We start from the raw sequence: 6,003 nt of genomic DNA, 5'->3' as shown, positions 1-6,003 counted from the left end.
ACTTTAGGCAAGGGTGAGGGGGGGGTCTTACACCGTTAATGGGAGCATAAAAGCAGTACAGACTCTGAAGCATAATTTGCTATGCATTTCCAAACTTGAAATATATATCCTGATTCAGAAATTATACTTCTAGGAATTTATTTCAAGGAGCCAATTGTAGAAAGATGTTATGTGCAATGATGAACAACTGGAAGAAACCTAAATGTCAATCAGTAGGAAACCAGGTGAATAAATTATGCTGCAGCATATAGTGAAATATGATACAGACTTTAAAAGTGATTAAATAGACTCATATTTATTGACTTGGAGAAATCCTTGTGACTTATTGCTGAGTGAAAAATTAAAGCATGTTATGAAGCATCATTTATAGTATTATGCATTTATATAATATATACTTTACATAAGAATATACATTAATAGAGGTTGCTTAGAAAATACAAAAAATGTTAACAGTGGTTGCCAGTAGGTAATGGGATTTGGGCTGGCTTTTATTTTCTTTATACTTTTTTGCATTGCATGAATTTGCTACATGAATATGTATTGTCTTGATAATCAGAAAGAGAAAAGCTATTTTCATTTTGTAGGAGAATGTCAAGCAATATATATTGTAGAGGACTATTCAATGGCAAGGAAATATGTTCATAACATATTGCCAAGTGGAAAAAAGCAGGCTACAGTATCATCCTGCTTTTGAGAAAATTTTAAAATATATAATATATATATATATGATATTTCCTAGGAACTATGATATTTTTTACTACTATTTTTAAAGTAAGGGTGTCTCTTATGATCAATATGAATATTTAATGTAGTGGGTTTCCCCACTGCTGCCTCCCTGAAAAGCTGTTATTATTAATGAGACAGTGCTTCTGGCAACCTGAGACTTGAGAAAGTGCCATATGTGTACGGAGAAAAGACTGGAGGAATAGACACCAAAACGTGATCAGTGCGTGCTTAGCCCTGAATTGAGATTTTTATTTTCTTCTCTTTGTTGAGCACAGTTTCCAAGTTTTCTATAGTATATCCATAAATAGCATAAAAAGAAACCCGGCTGTCCTGCTTTCCTTCTTTCTTTTTTTAAGATCTAATTGGCTGCATTACATGATTCATGAATCCGACAGCATCTCATTTAGCAACGAGAAGGGTGCTCCTCCTGCCCTGCTTTTCAAGAAGTAGCATGCGAGTAGTGACTAGTGTGTGTGGCTCAGGGGGGAGACCTTTGCAAACAGAAAGGTCGCCGGTTAGATCAGAGCACATGCCTGGGTGGTGGGCCGGGTCCCCTGGTTGGGAGAATGCAAGAGGCAACAGGCAATTGATCAATGTTTTCATCTTCTTTTCTCCCTCCCTTCCTCTCTCTCTCTAAAAATAAGTAAATAATTTCTTTTACCTTTAAAAGGTAAAGTGTTGGCCTTTACCAAAATGAGACTAGCAGATTATGCCAGGAGTGTCAGAGTCTAGAGTAAGCGAAGACCACCTAGCACCGCCACCAAGTGCCCCTGGCTGGACTAGAGTCGGCAAAGCAAGCTCGGAACAGAGGGGAAAGTTCGGTAAGCAGGGGCAGGGCTCTTGGACAACTCTGTGTGGACAAGGAAGTCCCTGTCCAGGTAGAAGAGCCCAGATGGTGGGAACACTGGCAAATTATGGAGGAGACACATAGTTGGACACACTGGGGGGCCACTCAGATTATTTTCCAGTCTAGCTCAGGAGCACAGTCCCAGGTGGTGAAGAGAGGCCACGGACTTCATGGAACAGAAAAAGAGGCCACCCCTGTTAAGAGTCAAGTTAAAGGGCTTGGGGTGAGCCCTTTCCTCAGTCAAGGCGGGGCAGGAAACAGAGGACACGGAGCAGAGGTGGAAGACAGCAGAGCTTCTACATAGCCCCTGATGAGGCCAGCGAGCTCTGGGCCTCTACTTTGGGGAAGGGAGGGACGGGGGCTCGAGGTGGCTGTGGCAGGCGCTGTGGCAGGCACTGTGCCAGGCAGGAGCCTCACTCATGTGACCAAGTCTACCCCTCACAGCGGTCCTGACATGAGCAGCCGGAGGCCCAGAGAGGTTGTGTGGTTTGTCCAAAAGCCTCATGAGAGTCTTTCTCTAAAAAGGGAAAAACATCAAGCAAAGTTAATATTCTTTCTTTTTTTAAAAGATTTTTATTTATTTATTTTTAGAGGGAAAGGGAAAGAGACAGGGAGAGAAATATCAATGTGTGGTTGCCTCTCGTTCATCCCCTGCTGGGAACTGGCCTGCAACCCAGTCATGTGCCCTGACTGGGAACTGAACCTCGATCCTTTGGTTTGCAGGCCGGTGCTCAATCCCACTGAGCTACACCAGCCAGGGCAAAGTTAATATTCTTATTTGTCATATTAACTCATTTTTCATAATGGTAGGTGGAAAAACAAGTTTCAAAAAACATCTTACTGATCCTAATATTCTTTTATCAAAATTATGTATAATATAGGAAAAGCTGCAATGATCTACACCTTTAGTGGTGGGTATATCTCAATGGTAGGAATTTAATTTTTTATTTTATTTTCTGTGTTTTTCTTTCCCTGTTCCCCTGACACATGGGCATGTATGTCTTTGCTTCTTTGAAGCAAAGAAAACAAAGAAGATGTTTTACAAGCAGTTGTGAGGACCAGTGGATCAAAGTATTGAGAAAGAATTATAGTGAGACCATAATGACAGAGAAACCCAGACTCTTACTACCTTTGTGAGTTCCACTCGGCTTCCCCAAGTCTGTTTCCTAAACAACACAAGGAGATTGCCCCAGTGAGCTGTTGCCAGGATTAACTGAAATGCAATATATGTGAAAGTCCCAAGCACGGTACTTGGCATCAAGATGGCGTTTAATAAATCGTAAACTTGACTCTTGGTAGTCATAGCTCTTCCTTGCTGCTCCAGGAAGGCCCTAGCACCTATTTCAGAGAGCAGGAAGGGCTTTGGTTCAGGGGCAAGGGCCCCTGGCTAGGCCTACAACTGCCTACACACTTGACAGTCTCCCCTCCTCCGTTTTTACCATCTGGAGACTTTAAGAATCTCATTCCTTACCCAATTTCCATCTCTTTGCCTCTCCCCTTCCCCTTGTCTCAACAACCCCAGCTGCTTAGATAGTATTCTTGAGGATGTGCAGCATTATTTTCAACATAATTCACATTGGCAGACCACCTATGTTCTAAAGATGGCCCAGGCTCCTACGGTCCATTTACATCATCCAGAAATATTACTTGCGAGCTCACAGTCTAGGTGAAATTCTAGATCCTTCAACAATGTTGGTGTGTCACCTAACTGCTGTAACAGGTACACACACCATGCTATGCAATGTCAGGGGCCTGATTCAGCAACATGTGCACATGTGTGCAGTGGAGGAGGATCAGATGGAAGTATTCCGATTTTAAAGAGCAATAATTTCTCCATCTTAAGTATCCATTAGCTTTGTATATTGTCTTTACACAAAAGAAAGGGTGCCATTCCGCCAAGCTAGTTTCAAAGCCAGTTAAATTGATGCCTGAATGGAGCTGTTTTGTCTCAACTTCAGATTTATTAAAGCTTGTTGCCAGCCACAAAATTTGGGGAAGGCTCAGGTCAGCTGATAGTTTGACGGATGACCTGCTTGGTGCCGAGGCAGTGGAGTGGAAAGCAAGCCCAAGGAGTTACAAATTAATGTTCCCCTCCATTTGGAGCTTATTGGGACACACACATATTCAGTTTTAAAATGAAAAGGAGTGCCAAACACTGGGAATTATTTGATATTTTTCATAGTTTACCAGGCAACCATGAATGTCAATGGAAGTCAAAGGAGATTCATCCATAGTTCGGACTCCCTAAATAAATAAATAAGCTGTTTTCATTTTTCCGTATTCCCTTCCAGCCCCTATTCAAATCCATAAATCTAAGAACATGATACTAACCATGGATTAGATACTATTATATATCCTACTTCTTTCTCACACCCAGATGCATACTCAGTCAGAATGATGTTAAGCACACCAATATTCAAAACCAGGGCACTGTGACAACAGCCCCTTCAGGCCTGTGGACTGACAGTCCAGTGGGAGATGTTGGCAGGGCAGTGAGACACACCCTGTTCTGCCTGTGTTATTTATGCCTCTGGCAGTGAAGCCCCTGACAAAGCAGCATGTCACTGGAACACATGCTCTTTGTTCACAGAGGTGCATGCCAGCACCGGCTGTGTCAGAAGGGACAGTACCGGGTCTGTAGTCTCTCCTCTGTTGGCTCCTTTGCTTTCTTTTTATTTGCAGCACATTGTGGCTATGTTTATTAATTACTTTGTAGCTTAATCTTATAAAACACACATTTATTTAGTGAGGAAAGAGTCCTTCATGCCCTTGAGTTGGTCCTAGAGGACAAGGTCCCAAGATTTGCCTGGTTTCTCCCTTGGCATCAATACTGCCTCCCCCAAGAGCCACCAGGTTACCGCTCTCTAGCACAGAGTTACTGTGATGCAGTCTCTTTCAGCATCTCCCCTTTACCTGCAAGATGGCACCTGCATGTTCTGTTTGGTACTTACTAAAGGTCCTCTACAGAGGTTCCCGACCTCATGTTCCAAATCAGGCCCTCATTCTAGGACTTCATTCCAGTCAGACTGAAGGGGTAGCAGAAAAGAAGTTAGGCTTTGGCGTTAGACCCGTCTGGGTTTAAAGCCTAGCTCCACCTCTTGGACATGCAGGTTAAGGTTCAGTTCCTCATCTGTAAAATGATTAAAATACAACCTACTTCACAGGGCTGTCTTTGGATTAAATGAAAAAGAACATATCAAGCCCTAAAAGGGGATGATTGATCATTGCTTGTTAGCTCATGGAACTGAGTTGCTAGTTTTTCCAGAAAGTCTTCGTCTCATGGCCCTGTGGTTCTTATAACCTTACAGCTGGCCCTCGTGTGACATCCTGAAGAGTACTTCCCTCACCATTTTCTCCTATGGCAGAGAAACTGTGCTATGACTAACATTTTAAATGTGCTACGACTAACATTCTCCTGTGCTACAACTAACATTTTAAATATGAGAGTTGGGAAACAACATACTAGAAAGTTCCTGCCTTTTTTCCATAAGCCTTTTAAAAACTTTTACTTGAATTACATATTTAAGAATTGATATGTCTGTGTTTGCCGAAGGTACAATGGGAGGAGAGAGGCTTAAAGAAAGCCTTAGGTTGATGCACAGAATTGTTTATTCACACGTTGTCCCCAATCTCTCAAGCCTTTTGTCTATATTAGAATTTTAGACACACACATTTGCTTATGTTGCACTGCCTATAACCTTATATTACTCTAGCAGGTCTGCAAAGCAGACCTGCTGAGCAAAACTTAGTGCTCTAACCCTGGATCTCAGGATGCTCTCTGAACCAGATCATCACAAAGGCTACCTGCCAAGCTTCACCCAAACCGAGACCAACAAGAATTTACACACCTCACAGGGGTCCCCTAAGGAATAATGGGATAAAAGTCTTCGGGAAAACTCTGTAAAACTCCAAGGCTCCATTAGAAATGCTAATTGCTGCCTTGCTAGCCTATAGTTAAATGTTAGAAACCCAGGGAGATTCTACTGAACTTGGGGACGCTGGGCTTCTCTGTGGCTTGGGCAAGTGGCCGGAGCCGCCCCCGAGAAGGCCGACTCCACCCGGGTGCCACGCGGTACAACGCTCCTGACGGGGTTCCGCGTAGCCCTTCCATGACCACCAGTCCAAGGAGATGGCAGGGTTCGGGCTGTTGACCTATACGGTGGGGAGAAGGTGAACCCGAAAGCCGCGTGTCCCGCGCTCCTTGCACGTGTCCCGCCTTCGCGGCATCGGGCTGGCTTAGTCGAGCCTCCGCGGCCGGACTTGGCCTTACGGACCCCCGAAACCGGACTGTAAAGCCTCCCCCCAGGCCCTCCAGCAAACGTCCAATAGCGGGAAGATACCCGCGTCCGGGAGCAGCGAGGTGGGGCCCGGGAAGCCCCCAAGGAAGGTCTTACATCAGCCACCCCACGTGCAACCGGAGGGAGGGGAGG

This window comes from Artibeus jamaicensis, unplaced genomic scaffold, assembly GCF_021234435.1.
Source record: "Artibeus jamaicensis isolate MK-2021 breed Jamaican fruit bat unplaced genomic scaffold, CSHL_Jam_final scaffold_1964, whole genome shotgun sequence".
Classification (NCBI taxonomy): Eukaryota; Metazoa; Chordata; class Mammalia; order Chiroptera; family Phyllostomidae; genus Artibeus; species Artibeus jamaicensis.
This window is presented reverse-complemented; position numbering follows the sequence as displayed.